This window comes from Triplophysa dalaica, chromosome 6 (genome assembly GCF_015846415.1).
Source record: "Triplophysa dalaica isolate WHDGS20190420 chromosome 6, ASM1584641v1, whole genome shotgun sequence".
NCBI classification, from domain to species: Eukaryota; Metazoa; Chordata; class Actinopteri; order Cypriniformes; family Nemacheilidae; genus Triplophysa; species Triplophysa dalaica.
In genome coordinates this window covers 12,764,542-12,784,358 of record NC_079547.1, presented here as the reverse complement: position 1 = coordinate 12,784,358, position 19,817 = coordinate 12,764,542, and positions in this window count along the sequence as shown.

Here is a 19,817-nt window from a genome sequence, read left to right as displayed (position 1 = left end):
ATTTATGTATCTAGATGCTGCATTTCTCGGCACTCTCGGTCTTCTTGTCCTCTGCTGTCAACGTTAGCTGTGTGGGCCCTTCTTCCTCCTCCTAGTCGACGGTGGTAATGCCGTCTCTGTCTGCGGCGGGGCTGAAAATAGCAGAGCAGCTCTCATTAACAGATTAGGTGTTGCAAGGAATCTGTGCGGTCAGAGCTCCAAGGCCTGATATTGTTCCTCCAGGATAGCAATTATGGCTGATTGACATGTTGGCACGCGGGGGAGAGACCGGAAGACAGCTCGGTGATGAAGGACATAATGCTCTTCCTCATGGGCTCAGACCAGTGCAGTTGTGGCATCTTGGCCCACCATGCCTAACCAATCCAATCAGAGCAATTTGTATCAAACAGTGTAGATGCACAGGAAGTGTGAAGAGGTAGTTTATTTGTCCATGGAACACACTCTCGCAGATGTGTTCCGCAACACAAACACGCTCGCACAGTCCCTGCAATTTGTTGAGCATGAGGTTCTGCATTAATAATAGATGAACTTTGTGTCATTGTCAGTGGTAGTGGAATGATGAACACGATAGCCTGATGTCAGCTCCTGACTGTATTACTCACTCAGGGTTTGCTGTTTTTTGCTGTTCCAGAAACCCGCAAATTAAACTCTGTCCAGACACTGATAACCTATGTGTCTTTCCACGTCCCTCACCTCACTGTCAGGTCAGGATAATGATGCCTTTTACAGGCTCCCCTCCACAAGGCAGGATTTTACTTATCAGTGGAAGACTGTAAGAGTCATCATTGTAACAGCTCAGGTCACTCTGTGAAACTTGGAAATAACAACTCAAAAATGCGCACATCTGTGTTTCTGAGAGTTGGAACATCTGAGTCCTTCAACATGTTCAATGCAGCTACCTGATCTTGATTTCAGTTGTTGTAACTTTAGAAAATTTCTTGGAGGGTAGTAGGTAATGTAGTGCATTTGGGCAATGGGTACTATAGTGGGTAGTAAAGCATGAGATGTCTACTTCTATACAGCATCAACCACAGGTGTTACTAGACTATGCGACATTGCAGGCTTGAAAAAATATGATGTTAATTAATCCTTCAGTGTGACAATATATGTAATTACGTCTTAAAATTGCCTCTATTTAATAAGAGACCACTCCGAAACGATTTGCAGTAATTTCTCCTAAATTCCAAATGAAAATTTTGGTTCTGTTTGCATTTATTTGCAGAAAATTGAAATACATATATTGAAGGGTCAAAATAACCAAAAAGATGCAATGTTTGCAGATCTGGAATACTTCAAAGAAAACAATTTTGTTTTCAGGTTTAAACAGTAGTTTTAAAACTGTAAGCAGAGACTAATGTCTTGTATCATGTATCAATCTACATATAAATAACAAGAATTTACACTTTCCGTTTGCTTAAAATACACACGTCAAAAGCAATTTTGCTTGCATGTGATACGCAAATCCATCCCATTAACTTTTTCTTGGAGAACAGATGTGTCCAATGACACAATACAATTATATTATTATGCAATTAGGACCTGTAGGGCGTCAACCCTAAACCTAATAGTTTGTTTATAATACAATATTAACAGACTGGTACGGCTGCAGATGCTATTTATTTAAAAAATGCAATGTTTTAAAGCGTTCTGAGGCCTAAGAAAAGACCCAAAAGCGATCCCCTTCTCCATCCACCATAAAACTCCAATCTTGCTGCGCTCAGATTCAAAAATTGCCGCCAACACGAAAGAAGCGCCACATCAGCTTTATTGTAAAATGGCATTGGCTCTCATGTGTCTTGTGAGTTGTCGCGTCATTACGTTTTCTCACAATATGAAACGTCATTGGATGTCCTGCAACAACTGTGTCACCTTCTATGAATGTATATTTTTTGGTAAGTGTTTTCAATAAATACACATGTCTGACTTCTATTTTCTTGTTGAGTGTTTTGTTGTTTGAAAATGGTTAGGTTTAAACTAGGAATAATACATATTTATAAAAAAAATCATTTGGACGAATTTGCTCTCTAGCATAGCTAATGGGAAGGTTGCCGTATCAAATGCATACAAAATTGAAACCTTTACACAGATTGATGTGAATGGGTTGATTTTAGGTTAAACTAAAATATAAATTAATGAAATAAGCCCTACTTTTTTGGAAATGCAACCTTGTATTTTCTCACACATCTTTCAAAGCACATTCATCCATCATTTAAGTCATTCAAACAACTTCGTAATCCAAATGCCTGGTGATTAAATATCATATAAATCATACTGTATACATCTGGAATTACTCATGAGGATTAGTAAATTTAGAGACAATTTTTTATTTTTGGGTGAACTATTCCTTTAAATTGCACCTCAGTCTTTCTACCCTGTTGTTATAAGGGTGATACCTGAGAGACAAGAAGAAGAAATGCCATAATTACTACCCTGGTCCTCCCCTTTTGATCAGGGAGGGCTCGCTCTCTCCAGGGCTTCAATACATGGCTGCAAATCAAGTAAGTATGGCCTTTAAATGGATGTTGTGTGTGATCCCTCCCCTTGCCCTTCTCTAGCTGTTTTAAAAGAGAAACATTGTTAGGTCCCTGTGGTTGCCCTGACTCCATGTCTTTTAATGCTAGATGTTTGATGTTCATTCAGATTTTCCCTCTCTGCTCTTTACGTAGCTTTCAAAGAAAAAGATACCTCTGAATTTCAAACCATCAAAAAATCCATCAGCAGAATCAAGGGAATTTTTGATTATTTAACACCAAAGTCTTAAAGCCTCACTTGCATATGAAGAACCTTTTGACTATTTTGCCTCTAATTAAAAGATGCTTAGAGGGGGAATTACTGAAATGTGGCATGTTTTCTAAGTATTCTATATTAATGATATGCATTTCATCCATTTGTAGAACATGCTTGGAGCCCAAATCACCCTGCTACCTTCTTTTAAAACCTGAATGGAAAGAGCAAAGAGAAACAGTAGAATCAGGGACTTCAAAATTTACAAAACAATTTCTCCTAAACTTTTTGTGAGAGTTACTGTGAAAATGGGGTCATTTTAATGCAGCTCATCTTACAGTACAGAGTGCTAGAGGACAGAAGAGAACAAAAGGTGGATGGCGAAATTGATAGCTCATACAGAAACAGTTGCGCTACATATTTGCCGGTGCTTTAGCAGATATAGCACAGTGTGAAGGGACAGACAGCATGATACCATTTCAGTTTGTTCAAGGTCATCAACTTGCATTTTACTCAGATGCACTGTGCAGTTGCATTTCATAGACGGAACACTTTCCTCTAAGTGTAGCTGTACATTTTTAACAGTGCTTGGGGATGATTAACATAAAGTGTAGAATTTGTGTAGACAGAGGAAAGCCTTATAATAGTTTATATGGATAGTTGTAGCATAAATTGTAGCAGTCAGGACCTCTCAATGGACTGGTCTGGCTTTGTCCCAGATGAAACCTAAACTACCATGTAAAAGATGCAAGATAATTTAATAATTATAATATGACTATGTGGTAAACCTATGAACTCATATTTAAGGGATAGTTCACACTAAAATGAAAATTCTGTCATAAATGACTTACCCTCAGATTGTTCCAAACCTGTATCCATTTCTTTGTTCTGCTAAATACAAAGAAATATATTTGGAAGAATGTCAGTAACCAAACAGATCTCATCCTCCATTGACTCCCATAGTATTTATTTTTCCAACTATGGCAGTCAATGGGGGGGTTGAGATCTGTTACTGACATTCTTCCCAATATCTTTCTCAGAGAAATGTATGCAGGTTTTGAACAACTATAGAAACAGAATTTTAATTTTTGGGTGCACCATCCCATAATATGAGTTCATAGGTTTACCACATAGTCATATTATAATAATTAAATTATCTTGCATCTTTTACATAGTATTTAAGGTTTCATCTGGGACAAAACCAGACTTGTCCATTTAGAGGTCATGACTGCTACAATATTAGCGAAGTTAAGCTGTAATTTTAGTGGGCAACAGCAAACTCAAAAACAGTTTTTCTGTCAAAAATGAACATACAAACTTTGTTATTAGTAAATAATAATAACAACACCTCAAACTAAAACAAGCAAATAAAATGGAAAAAATCAAGAAACAAGTTCCCAAGTCTTCCCAAGAATCTGCAGAGGGGTTTGAAAAATGGGGGGTGGGTGGAATACTGTTTTAAAATTAAGAGTTCATGAGCAAAATGTGATCAAATAAAAGTACATAATGAAAAATATACAAAGATGACATAAAGATAAGAAAGTCACTGAGATCATTTACCAGCAGGTGGTGCTTGCCTCTGTGTTTGCTGAATTGTAAAAACTCTCAACCTTTCATGATCCTGAATAATTTTTGACATGTTGCAAATGTAAATGTGAATTATGTATTTCGTTTAACTAATGAAGCTTATTAAACTATGCTCATTATTTGAGGATGTCAAGTTCAAATTTTTATTTTGACTATTGCAGATACAAACGAAACAGATAAAACAATAAGAAATGTTTAAACAATATTAGTGCACATGCATAGTGTAGGTTTTGGACCATTTTTTTGTAATTTTTAAAGAAAATCAATATCTTAATATTTTTTATTCTTTTTACCATGTAATGGCTAAACATCCAATTTCAGCCAAATGCAACCTTATAGTATGTTTAACTAAAAATGTGAAATAAAATGAAAGTTATGCTTGTGATGACCTATGAAGGTACTGTGTTTATTCTAGCAGTCGAAGTAACAGTATCATCTCCTTCAATGAGAAACCGAATAACATTGAAAATGATACTTCCCCCGACTGTCACTTTAGCTGTCATTTTCGGAAGAATTCTCTCTTCAGGTGTTACAGATTTATTTCAACAGGGTAGAGAACAGACCTGAGTTTTGAGATCACATGACTGATGGAAGATGACTGCTGTTTCTTGAGGACACAATCACTTTTGCGTGATCCACAGTGGCTCGTTCCTGATGTGTTGAAAAATGTACTGGGTGAGTCCAGAGATCAACCTTATTTAGTCTCTTGTGCCGAAAGGAAACAGTGGACTCTTTGTAACTTGAGGGAACCCTTTTCAGATCCATTTTCAACAAGAGGGTCATTTCTGCTATGAATCTCCTAATATTTGATAATTATTACAATAATTAGTATGTAAATATTGTGAATGACTCTTTAGAAATAACAATTGAAAACTTTAAAGAATTGTGGTCTAATAGTTATCATGTTTATATCTACATTTTGCAACTGTTATGTGTAATATTTTTCCTCTATAACCATTGAAATGTTACCATAGCCGTACAGCTTTACATTGCTGGATGAAGACAAAAGTAAGTACTCTGTTGGGCTTCTCTCTGTGCAAGTTCTGTGCATTCTTCTATCAAGTCTCAACTGCCCTGCTGTTTTAAGTGAACACGCTGTCATACTTCTACAAGGACTTGATAATCACTGATATTACTTGTGTTCTTCAAGGCTGTAAAGGACAGATTTGCTTCTGTATAAGGACTTCTCTAAAACCTTTTTATCTCTGTCTCAACGGGAGGTCAAATAATGGCCTTTGAAATAGAAATGTGTTGTGGCATTGTCTCCTTTAATCTTTTGCCTCCGTTTTGATATACCATGCAAATTCTACTTTTGCTAGTGGTAGGTGATGATAGATAGGAACATTCTGTTTAGATGTCCACAAGTTTAGACGTGACCAAACTGTGAACTCTCCATGGATAACAATTGACAACTCCATTATGAACTGCATAAAAGTTCAGCGCAGAAAGTATTTTTTACGTCACTGTTTCGTAAAAAAGTAACTATATTTCTTTAAATCTGATTCAAAGTGACATTTCAAAAGGGATGTTTTTTTATACTGCAGTGTATCACAGTCTATCCAGTGACACACAATGGCTGATTTTTATTAATGGGACAAAAATAAACAAAATTACTTAGTCTGTTTTCCTACTGTCTTTTCCTCTATTAGGGCCTATACGCTTACACACACATAGACAAAAAGAGCAAATAAAGCCGCTAAGGCCTACATACTTACTACCACCTAAAGATAATTTAAATAGAAAATTATAAATACTAACCTCTCTTTGTTGTTCGCTCTGTCAAAATTACAAAAAACGTAAAGGTTAAACATTTTTGGTTTAACACAATCTCAGGTTTTTTCCAAAAACATAATACTCACAGTGCAGGTCTTCAGCAAATTCAATTTTTGTAGAGTATATTCTGTAAGTGTTTTCCTGTTTGGACCACAAGACTGTCTTCATTGCTTTGTTTCAGCAGTTTCAGGTAGAAAATTTGTAAAAATTGTGTTAGTGTGAAACGGGACAAGCTGAATAACTTTGTCTCTCTGTCAGAACCCATAGAGCTAAAGCAGCTCTGAAACAAAGCGGTTCCGACTCTTTCACCGACATCTACCTCAAGAGTGTCTTTATGGCTCTAAAAGGTATGGATTCCACATGACACTTACTTGCATGTGATACAAACTCTGGTTTCATCTCAGGCTTGATCCGGAAATAACTGCTGTTCCTCAGAGTGAATAAATTCACTTAAGCTTGACAGGAATTCTGTGGCTATTACCAAAAAGCACTGGCCTGGGACATAATTCAATAATAAATAGACAGACAGTTTTCGCAGCTTAAATTCTGTGCACCTAATAGAGGCACTGGAGTGGCAGGCCCTCAGATAAGTTCTGATAAGACGATAACATGGCAAACACTTCCATTAATTTCATCACAGTCCTTTCTTTTCTCAAAGATGAAAGGCGTTGGAGACTAATGACTTGTGAACAATAAGCAAGTGTTTAAGTAAATGTACTTGCGGGAGAAAAAAGCTTTTCCGAGCAGCATATCAATATTTTAAATGGAGTTTCAATTGCTGTCTCTACCTAACTTGATTAGTTGTGTGATGTGGTCTGACAGCCCTGTTGTTAGAAATACCCCATTAACTGCGTCTGTCATCTTATTTTCCCTTGGTAGTCTGTGAAACACCCTTATATTTCATAATTTGTTTTGCTATCAGGGCTGATTTGTAAATGCGCAAATTCTAATTAGTAGCAGTCACTGTTTCTAATTTATTAAACATTAAATGAATCCTATGGTGGATGCTTTTCTCTTCCCCAGATGGAAGTTTATGCTATGCAAATTCCTTAGCCTTTTTAGGTTGTCAGCGCTTTTTAAATGCACCGTCTTTGACCAAAATGCTTTTCCCCGGTTTGTTTGTTTTCCCTCTCAAGTCATTTTCAAGTTAATATTTATTTATCTTAGGTCTCTCGCTTTCTTTTTCATTCAATAAAAGCGTCACAGTCTGTTGACCTTCAATCCTACTCCTTTGTTTAACTCCATTAAAGCTGTCTTAATCTAAGGCCTAGTCGGTTGTTTCAGAGGCTGCATAATACATCTTCTGAAGTAACTTTGTCACTTACACATTAACATTTGTTTGTCCTTTTTTCTTTCATGGATGCCCAACCTCCACTAGAAATTAAAGAGGTGATTTTGGATGCTGAGTCCATGTTTTAGAATAGTAGTAATAATAACAATGTTTTTTTCTTTCAAAAAGTCTGAGAGAAAAACTAAGATTAGGTTTATTACTTCTGACAGCAATATTCATTCTAGTGTTTTGATTTTGTTAACTTCTATTAACTGACCATAGATCACCTTTTTTACTTGACAGCTGCCTGTGAACGGGATGTGATTTGAAATATGCCATTTGTATTGAATCACCAGACATTTATTGAACACCCACTTATCCCAAGTGAACTTCAGTCTAATTAAGTTTCAAGAAACACATCCATCAAGCTATTGAGGCAGTTAATTTGCCATTGCCTCCTGGATCTGTATTCCCTTCCCGAATCACTGGAATTCACACGAGCATCATTTCAGCGATGTCATTCGCTTTTCCTTCCTACTGGGCTGCAGCTGGCATGGCCACACTTGAAGCATGCTGCTCACCCCACATGCTATTAAAACACGCTTCCAGAAAAATCCCCCCGTTGTGGACAATTGTGAAATAAGTCCCCCAGCCCTTCCCTTTGTTTGACTGTTTCTGGTGGGGTAATTTCATTAGAGCACTGCTGTTTCATACACTATAATGAAGTGTGAGACTTAAGGGGGAATGAGGGTTTCATGGTTTTCACTACAAGGTCAGGACAAACCCTAAAGAACTAGACCAGCAATTCAAGAATCTGTATGTATAGCCTGATGTTTAATGTACAATGATTACTATTAAGGTTGTACGTTTTTTCTTTGTTTGTTCAGATTACACATTGACATTTGTTTAAGAATCTGCAAAGCAACTGTCCGATTTATACATCATACAGAAGGAACAGTGTTTGAATAGGGCAGTTAACCTAATGGGATCCTAATTACAGTATGCCGAATCCATTTGGAGAATGAGAAAATGCTGATATTAATTATGTAAGAATGAAAAATGATATGCCATTTAATTGGCAATCAGTTTGTTTTATACTTTAAGGTACTTGCATATTTAAAATGAATGATGGGCTATTTAATGAAATTTATTCCAGTTTTTATTGAAATTTACTAAACAAAAATGTCTACATAGTAATCAGTAAAATAGATCACAAATTACAAGCCAACACAATTTCACAACAAAAACAGATTTATTTTATGATGTGACAAATTCTGTATGATTTGCTTTCGCAAAGTGATCTTAGGTATAGGGGTCGGGCCAGTAATTGTATGTTTTTGTATAATTCACAACATATGTAAAATACTTCCCTGTGAGATCAGGTTGATAAAGCATTAGAAAATTTTATGAGACTACTCCAAGGTCATGTTTAGTTTAAAAAAAAATCTGAAAGATCTGACAACATTTTTTTTGTAATTGCTTAAAAAGTATAAACTTTCCTAGACTTTTTATACTGCTCCAGATGTTTCCGTAATACGTTTTTATTTCAGCACAAAAATAAATAAGAAAGCTATTAAATGGATACTGGATTTATAAATGATACAATCCCTCCAAATAATGAAACAAAAAAACAAAAAGTTTGTCTTTAGCTTAGTTTCTCACATACTGTGTGTAAGTCTTAATGCACACTAACTGGAGTTAGCAGAGTCTGCTCTCATTAGCTCAATTATTTGCATGAGGAAACCCTGTTTCCACTTCTTTCAGCTCTGTCCTCTCTTTTTGCCCCTGCCTGATTCTTTTTTCTGCATAGAGACAACTCCCCCCACACCCTATTTGTCATAAAATCCCTCATTTGCTGGATCCTGAGGAAGGCAGATTATGCTTATTTTTCATTTGGACAGAGGGAGATGGAGCCAGGTGTTTGGCAGCAGTGGAGTGTTCAGGTGTAACCGGGCCGGCGATGGGACATGATGAGCTGGGGCCGATGAAGGATGAGGCGTAGAAGATTTCAGGGAGAGCGGCACCCTGCCGTGCGTTCCCTCAAGAGTACCCCCGCTGATCGGAAAGAGAGAAAACTTTCCTTTCTAATTTGCTTGTGCCGTGATCACTTCTGCTTCCTTAATTAGCTTGTTACGACCTTGATGAAAATGCAAGCTTTGCAAGCACAAGGCTGCGGCCTGCTATTCTGCTAAACTCATCAAGATCACTTCAGTTGCCTTTTGGAGTCTCAAGGTGATTTTTCATCTCAGTTCTACAGGTGAATTTACTTCTTTATACTGAAGGCCTATTCAAACTGGACAAACTTCTAGCATGATAAAGAAACCATCGCTTTTGCTTGACCCGGATTTAGGATGAATCGCTTGTTATAATGCTCAGCTGTAAGTCGCTTTGGATAAAAACCTCTGCTAAATAAATGTAAAAGTAAATGTTTATTGATAATTTACAAACCAGAATAATTCAGAGAGGGAATGTTCAATAAGCTTAACCAGTCAATAAATCTGTATTTTAAGTAACTCATGTACCCCCATATAAAAATAGCCAAATCAATGCTTGACAAGTATTTCACATCTCTTAATTTTCTCACTCTAACCCCCTATTTACCCCTCACATGTCTGCGTTGCATCCTGCTGTGCTAAACATAGGTGCCTTGTCTATTTTTGAGGGATGCCGCATTCAAGCCACACAGTTCAAATAACTGAGAATGGATTTTTAACAACCAAAACACTTTTAAGTGTATTAACTTTGTCTGTAGGCTACAAAAAAAAGCAGGACATAGCAATGAGCACAATAATAAACACAATTAAACAACAGTTCTATCTTGATCTCAAATCACGAATCAGATTGCCTCCGGCACTCGGCCTGCGGTCTTTTGCCTCGTGCTTAATAGCACCCATGCCGATATAGAGCACGATCACACTCCTAATTGAGCGATATTGCATTAATATATATATTACAGCACACCATACTGTATATATACACACACGCACGCACACAAACGCACACAAGTCATTGAGCTTGTTATCAAGACATATCAGAGCAATCGGCAAAAGTAGTCAATGCAGCTTCTACTGAATGCATGTATATTGCGGTTGTCCTTCCGAAACCCCAGATGTCCAAATGGAAATGGAAAAATCACTGTACTTTATAAATTATTAAACATAGTTGACAAGCACTTTTTAATAGTTTTTGTTGATTAAATATTTTGAAAACCCAGTGACAAACAGAAAGGGTGACTAATATTAATAATTGATAATACAATGATATAATAATTACAGTACAAATCACAAAAAAATTGAGATTTTAGAGGGACAGCAGCAGTATGAGAATTCTGACCTATTGTTTTTATAATATTTTATAATGTTTTGCGAAAAGGTGTGTTCAACGCGACGTCATGTGCAGATTGATTGGCGTACTGAATCAAGGTATTACGAAAGTGTTTCAGAAATAGTTCAATTCAATTGTATTTATATAGCTCTTTTCACAATGTGCATTGTTCCGAAGCAGCTTTACAGGAAAAAGTAAGAAAACCTGAAAAACACAGAAAAGGTAAAACACAATACAGTGCATGGTGTTTGTTGAACATGTGAGATCATTCTAATGAAGCAATGTTAATGGAATTTACCGAACCTTTAAACTAATCTAATATAGTAGTCTCCAGTCGAGCAAGCCAACACAGCCCCGTGGCGAGGAACCCAAACTCCAATGAGAAATAAATGGAGAAAAAGACCTTGGTAGAAACCAGTCTCAACCGGGAGGGCCAGGTCCCCTCTGACGTGTCACAGCTGCACTCAGTGACTTTTATTAAAAGTTACCGAGTAAATGTTTACGAATAACAGGGAGAGCTTTTTAATTGTGATTAAGGATATTTGTTGAAACTGTTTAGGTCTAATTTTGTCTCATTTTGTGACCGATATCAGACAACAGAGGAATGTTACTGTATAAGCAGGGAAGATACTAATAGCACAGCTTAGTGCAGCCAAAACTTCAAACTGCTGTCATGTAATGTAAGCTAAGCATTAAATACTAAGTATTGTAAATAGCATTAATGCGACAACACGTGGTCCTTCTTTGCTCTTGGGTGGGGGAATTTTCTGAGCTGGAGCGGGGATGGTCAGTCATTCCGCAAGCTCTCGCAGGCGTCATCTCTAGTTTGGGATGGGCATATGATGTTCATCTGGACCTGACATTATCAGTTTTATCTGATAATGTTTATCAGTGACAATGTAGTTTTATTTATTGATAATGTAGGACAACGACTGAATAGTGCATTAAAAAAAGCAAGTCTTGAGTTTTGACTCAAAAATTTGAGATGTGATTTCATGACAAAACAATGAATGTTATGTGGAAGTAGTAGTTGTAGCATCTAGTACGCCATTCTGTTGTTGTTTCTTTCAAGCCACCATTGTAATATAACAGTTTCAAAACATATTTTACTATTTATTCTACTTATCATTAATTCTGAGCCCTGACACAGTCTCAAGATTACTCAAGCTGTAAACAATACCTGCAAACAAGAATGGGTGAGTTGTTCTTTTGATGACGAGTGTCCAACTCCAGGCTCAGTCATTATACAACAGCTTGTTGCTGAGTCATGCATGTCTAATGGGGCAGGCAAAGTTTCTCCGTCTTCAGTCGGTCCCTGAGTCACACAGCACGACAGGCTCTCACGGGGGAGAGATGCTCATGGAGGGACTGGAACATGCCTAAGCACTGTCTCTTTGTATCACAGTGGGCGGCATGCATGACGCTATCCACTGGAACCTAATAAGGTGCTTTATCCCAAACCTCAGAGATTGCCCTGTATACCCAGCTTCCACAGCCCAAATCTTCAGTGTCAGATATGAATGTATAAATTGCTCTTACAATTTGTTGTTTGTAATTTTGAGAATGATTTATCATTCAATTCACAAATTTTGAAAGCATTTAAACACCACTAAAGGTTTTGTACCAAGACATGTAAAATTTAGACATATTATTAGAGATTTCATACTATCCGCCTCTTTGATGTATGTCCTAAAATGAAATTAACTTCTAGGCCTTAAGGAAATCGTTGAACTGGGACTGTCAAGTCGTAATTACCATCAGTAGTCTTGATAGACAGTCGAGCCATCTAAAATCAAACCTCAAGAGGACGCTACTCAGTTAACTAATGAAGGCCTCGCAAATGAATACTCTCCTGAGAGGAATGACAAACCTACAGTATATTCTATCTTCCACATTTTTTATTTCTGCAACCCACGAGGTTCTGTCTTTACCTTGTGAAATTCCATGCATTTTGTGCTGCAGAGACCTTTAAGAGTTTCCGTGATCCAATAACTACCATTTATCAAAGGGAAAGCTCTGGTTTGATCTTTTTTTCCCTCATTTTCCCTCAGCTGAATTCATTATAATTTCCTGGGCTCTACTAATGTGGCTTTGTCTGCACGTTCTCCGTGCAAATGCTCCTTGCATTATTGTGTAAGCATCTCGAATTGAAACATCCGCCTTCTGAAATATTGACTTTAATATCTCATTTGAAAAATTCATGAAACCTTTGATGTTAAATCCATACTCAATTTAGCAAAATGCCACTAAAATATGCAGAGGGGGGCAGAAAACATTATTGTCTGTGCTTCTGCAGAGAAATTACATTTTATGGCTGTTACACCGATCTTTCCCATGTTTTCTTTTACTTTTTTTTCCTGTCGTCTGGGGGAAAAGTGGAGGCGACCCATTAGAGGCGTAATGAAAAGCGCTATTGATTGGTCTCTTATTCCTCCACTCTTTGCCTCATTTCCTAAATGCACGGTAATAAGGGCTTAGCTATGGTGACACACAATAAGCTTTAATGAATGAAACTTTAAAGAATTTGTGAGTGTATGTATGGTGTTACCATCCACAAATTGCTTTGTTACTTTTGCGTGGTACTGTTTCCATTTGATAAAACACATCCATGCCAATAATGGTACAATACATACAAATACAATAGTCATATAAATTTATATTTGAACAAGATGTACCATGCTTTTCTGCTTGGGATGTAGAAGGTGGCTTTGGGAGGGATTATTTTTTTAAAGGCACCATATTAGAATTAGGTTTCCTGGGGCTAATTACGATCAAACACAGCCTTTTACAATGGTCTGAGGTTATGACGGGTAAAAAAAGAACCTTTTAGCAAATGGATTTCTGTGGAGAAGAAAGAGTGTGAGAGTGCAAGAGAGAGTGAGTGGTGCGGGAGAAATGAAAAGACAGGCGAATGTTGTGAAATCCACTTGCGTGCTAATAGAGTTGCATTCGCCTTTGGTAATTTGTAAGCACTTTACCCCTGCCTATCGATCAAGCTGAGGGAGGGAAGGAGAAAAAAATTACACTGCATTAACATGTCCCACTGCTCGCCCTCTTTCTCTCACTCATCTCTTATGATTGTCCTGTTCCTTTTGTATTTTTGAGATGAAATACCCCTTTCACAACCACTAAAACAAGACATATATTTCCTCATTTCTGCAACGCTATGTTTGCTTTAAATCATATCGAAAAACACTCTTCATCTTTCATCGTTTTGTGCATCTGAACCACAACACTGCCGTGTGTTCACTGTAACACAGTACCATCACAATATTTTTTAATCAAAATGTTCAAGTTGACTCTATAGAAACTGTAAACCCACTATACCCTGCTGACAGATACCTGCCCAACAAAACTCACATGCTAAAAACTACAAGAACCCGAGAGCAAGAGCCCCATTTCTAAAAAGTAAAATCTTATGAATGTGTATGTGGAGGCCCAGCCATGGTGCAGCACAGACATCTAGTGAATACACACCTTTAGTTAATGTCTAGGGAAGCCACACTCCTAAACAAATGTGCGATTTCATCTCCAACGTGACATTCAATGTTTCGCGTCCACAGCACCCGTGCTGCAACCTAAAGCAGTCCACGAAAAACCCCAAGGACCTGGACTGTGTGCAAAGAAGTCTCTGTGACAGAAATGGCAGAGAGAAGAAGGCTTGAATCATAACCGAAGTTATAGAGCCACGCCCCAACCCTTATGAAATAGTAGAAAGAATCATAGTCATCATGGTAGCTTTCCAATGGCAAAGTACCCTGAGTGTTGCACCCTGAAATAGAAACCGGGTTGTTTCCATTAAAGAAGGGTAGAAAGACACTCTGGAACAACTTGCTAAAAACCAGTTCTCCAGCCTGAACAAAGTTCTCCAAACCCCTCTAAAATTAGCCAACAGACCAGCATGCTATATATAGGAGACCAACCAAATCTTGAGCTGGTTAAATCTATATATAAATAACTTCTATGATTTATCACAAATATGTCATTTGATTCAAAGCATTCAAAGTCAGAGGCCTGACCTACTGACAAGTATGGGGTACATGTACACAGAGCGATGATGAGCTTCAGCTAAAACCATCCGGCATTGTGAATGGCATTGTTCACTCAGTCGCTTCAAGATGCACATAGGATGACAGTCAGCGACTCGAGTCTACACAAGTCAAAAACAACATCGTACAACATCAACAACTAAATAGGAGAAGCGCTTCAGGCTATCCGTTTAAAGCTATTCCCAAATGTGAAAAAGCTAAGTCAATTTTTGCACTTACTGTACTTGAGGCTTGATCACAGAAGCACATAGTAATGATATGTAGTGCTGTCAGTTTGTTTAAATTTGTGCGTCTTCTTACTAAACGCTAGGTGAAAAATGACCTCAGCACGGAAGTGGCTTTGCTGGCTGAGATTTTAACGGAAGAATGTCATCGCTCCGTGTGCATATACCTCATTGGTGACATTCTCAGTCATGTGATCCAGTGTAATATTAATGATTATGTTCAGCTGTTGTGTATGTGTTGGGAGCTGCTGGCTTCAGGGTGCTCATCTTGCTGAGGCATGAGTCCTGCACCAATTAGTCATTGCCGGGAGGTATGTACGCACCTGCATTTACCCACTCTTATAGTCTATCCAGCCAATATTCTACAGCAGTTATACTCTCAACATGCTCTTTTATACCGGATATCATTTCTGCAATATACGTTTTTCAATCATACACATGATTAAAAATTACTCATACTTTATAATGCATACTATGTAAGAGCAGAATTCAGGTTGCTGCTTCAAAGAGTGGAATTGCTTCATTTAAAATAATACCTTTAATATAATTCTGTGTCCATCTAATATAAGCATTTTTTTGTTTTAAAATTGTAAAAGAAGTACTATGCATAGTATACATTCTTTCACACCATTTTATTAAAGGAAAATGAGCCATTGAGTGTACATTTGGTAGAAAATTAGATAAAAAGACATAGAATACAAAACAGAGGTTTGATTGTCCAGCAAAGTTGTACCTTGATAGATTTAATCACAATTTTTATTTATTCTATAATATTCTGCTATACAGTATATAATATACTTCCTATATCATGAGAATTTAGAAAAAGCTCTGAAGATAAAATCAGCCTGTCTTCCTGTGAGTTTTGGCTTTGATCACTGAGTACCTGAACAGCATTAGATCAGCTTTAAAATAAAATGTTAATTTTGTCTCCTTTTTCCGCTGAAATTGTTATTGTCTCATTTACGCAGGAGACTGATCAGATCTTAATCTTAATGTGCCCTCTAGAATGCAAAATAACAATCTAATGATGAATTTGAATTTTTTTCCTTTTGTTTTACGGGTCAATGACAAATAAGATTTTCAAGAAGAAAAAAAAATATTTTAAGCAAAACAGTTTGAAAATGTATTTTTATGTCCAAAAAAATGTATTGTGTTGATTTATATTGGTTTTACAGCATTTTAGGGAGCATTAATTCATTATTAAACAAGATTTCTTATTTTACCACCCAGAAAATGTCAGGTGGTGCAACCATATATTAATTTAAAATAATATACATTTAATGTATTTAGCACTGAGTATTTTTCCCCTCATATATAAGAAATTTAACATAAAATCATGCCAAAATATTTTATTAAGAATTTTATTGAGAAAATTAACATTTATTTCTCAGTTTTGTTCTCTGTTTGTATGTTCGGACGGTCGCACCACCTGACATTTTTGGTCTTTCAAACACCAAAACTCAAAAAATCTATTGAATTTCAATAAAATGAAAAGGGTTTCTTATAAAGGACATATTGTAGATCCATTTGATATATGACATGTATTTATTCAAATTCTTTTTAGAAAAATAATGAATTTGGACACAAAAAATACATGTCACGTCATTGACCCTTAAACATACTTATTATTAACTGGAGATAGATCGAGAGGAGATCCAGAGGAGGTTAGATATAATTTTTTCAGGATAGCAAATAATCTGTTTTGGTAAAGATTTGATATATTAAACACCGTTCAAGAGATAGTTTACCCAGAAATGTATTTTTTACCAAATACACTAGCACTTTGAAATTTATGCTGTTGTACGTATTGTTGACATTGTCATATAATTTGAATATAATTCAAATCATGTCTTTCGGATCTAGTTTCTGAGGAACTTTGCTGTGAATGTCGGAAATAACTCAGGTTTTTCGAATCATACTCTAAAATTATGAATAAAGAAAAATATGCGGGCATTCGTCATGCATTAAAATATTTACCTCGGTTAAAAAAACAAAAAAACATCCGGCATTAATTGGAGTTAATATTTTCTCCATTCCTAAGAGTTTTAGAACAGTTGTTCAACAACATTAAATAGCTCAAAACAGCTGTTTATCTTAATAATAGATTTTAACCAGAGGTCTCCACTTTCCAGAGCATTTGCAGTTGTGGTTAACACCATTATTTCTATGCACTAATTACTTTCTCTGTTTCTCTTTTCCTCTTGTAGCAGGCCTACAGCTGCCAGTTCATCTGTCAGTTTCACAGCCAGATGACTCAATTATATTGTGGGTGCGGCAGCTTTTCAGGGAGGAAAGTGTGATCTTCAGCGGCGGTATGGCTTTAAGACCATTTGGTAAGAAATGCTGGGGAAAATGGCCACAGCACATTAAAGGGCCCTTCATTAGTTGAGGTACATTAAGGCTCCTGGAGGCTCACCACTCTCCTGAGCATAGACGATAACATTTACACACATGAACGCACACACACAGTCTCCACACAAGTTAATGAAAGCCCTTGCCATTGACTTGTGTGTGTGCTGAGAGGAAATAAGGGGCTAGAGTCCTGGCAGAAGCAATATCAAGCATGAGTAATTTACAGGGTTTCAGCTGTGTGGTATTTCTGTTCTTAGGCCTGTTAGTGATTTGTCCAGTAGATAGAGCACATTTAACTGATAGAGAGGAAGAGAGAAGGAGGCAGAAACCCAAAGCCTGCAGATAAAAGTCAATGTGCTCTTTGTTCAAATAGGGGCTGGTCTAATGTCTATCCATCATTGAAGAAAGAGAGCAGAGAAACGGTTAAAGACCTAATGGAATAAAAATTTGGGATTTGTGGCTTTTAGTCCATGTGTGTTAACTTTAAGGCCAGCTGTGTTGATATTGATAACATTACAACCCTCCTCCGGTAGAGCAGGGCAAAGATATTGATTGTTTTGAAAAAAAATGTTTTGACGAGTCAATGGTGACTTGCTTGTGGTGTGTGTGTCCATAATGATAATAAAGATCTTAACAACCTACATTGTGGAGATCGGCCGCCACAATTCAAACTGGATATTAAACACAATAAATTATGTTTATTTGAGAGAGGTTTGGCACTCCATCCAGGGTGTATCCTGCCTTGATGCCCGATGACTCCTGAGATAGGCGCAGGCTCCCCGTGACCCGAGGTAGTTCGGATAAGCGGTAGAAAATGGATGGATGGAGAGAGGTTTGTGTGATGGTTATGTTTAGGGGTATAGTGAGGGTAGGGATAACATATGCAGTATAAAAGTCCTCGCGATGTACAGAAACATATATATGTGTGTTTGTGTGTGTGTATTAACACCACTCTGCTTGGCATTATAGATGCTCCACAGGACAGTTACCCTGGCTCTCTCTTCCGCTGTCTCAGCTCAAAGCCATCCTCCTTCCCTGGGACTGTCTCCCACAGAGGGGCAGATGCTCTCATTTCACCCACCAGGGGTACCACTTTCACCCCCTCCCATCACACACGCTCATCCATAAAACACATACTCTCCTGATCCTGAATTCAGCCACTGTGACATGTTGATAGATAACCACATATTAGCTTTGAATGAGATGTAAAAAAAAACGAAGGCGTTTCTTTTTACCTGCGTGAAGTTGGCCCCCCTCCCAACATAAAACATTTGCAAAATAGTCTTAATCGTTTGTGCTCCGTTTGTGCTGGTTTGTGCCGAAAAAAATTTCGTTTGTGCTGTTTCCGTTTTTCAGATATTAGAAGAATAACTTTAGGTCATTCGGAGGTCACTCATCCCCCCGAAATGCTCCAAAACCACCCAAAATAGTGCCGCTTGTTTGTGCTCCGTTTGTGCTGGTTTGTGCCGCGAAAAGTTGCGTTTGTGCTGCTACGCTTTTTTAAATATTAGACATTGAATTATAGGCGATGACGTCACCAGCCCCCCTACATGCTCCAAACTTATCCAAAATAGCCTCAATTGTTTGTGCTCCGTTTGTGCTGGTTTGTGCCGTAAAAAAAATCATTTGAGCTGCTTTAATTGTTTTAATATTAGACATTGAATTATTGGCGATGACGTCACCAGCCCCCCTACATGCTCCGAAATCATCCAAAATAGCCTCAATCGTTTGTGCTCCGTTTGTGCTGGTTTGTGCCGTAAAAAATTTCGTTTGTGCTGTTTCCGTTTTTCAGATATTAGAAGAATAATTTAGGGTCATTCGGAGATCACTCATCCCCCCGAGATGCTCCAAAACCACCCAAAATAGTGCCGCTTGTTTGTGCTCCGTTTGTGCTGGTTTGTGCCGCGAAAAGTTGCGTTTGTGCTGCTACGCTTTTTTAAATATTAGACATTGAATTATAGGCGATGACGTCACCAGCCCCCCTACATGCTCCAAACTTATCCAAAATAGCCTCAATTGTTTGTGCTCCGTTTGTGCTGGTTTGTGCCGTAAAAAAAAAATCATTTGTGCTGCTTTAATTGTTTTAATATTAGACATTGAATTGTAGGCGATGACGTCATCAGCCCACCGACATGCTCCGAAATCATCCAAAATAGCCTCAATCGTTTGTGCTCCGTTTGTGCCGATAAAAATATCCTTTCTTCGACTATTGTAACTATACAGTTGAGGTAACTTTATCAAGGTAACACCAAAACGCCCCGCCAAATCACATTTGTTATCTATCAACTCTGCGTTTTCAAGTTTAGAAGGACACAGCGGATTACAGAATGTGTGGAAACGCAAACGCCAAGGTAAGTGTTTTTACTTAGTACTTTATATTGTTGTGTGAAAAGCCGTGGTAAAATGAATGTATGTGAAAGTACACGCACTAAAAAGACGCGCATGCCAATCATTAGAGAGGCGCGAGGTGAGGCACATGTTTAGTAAACGTGAGCAATAACAAATGAATGTGTG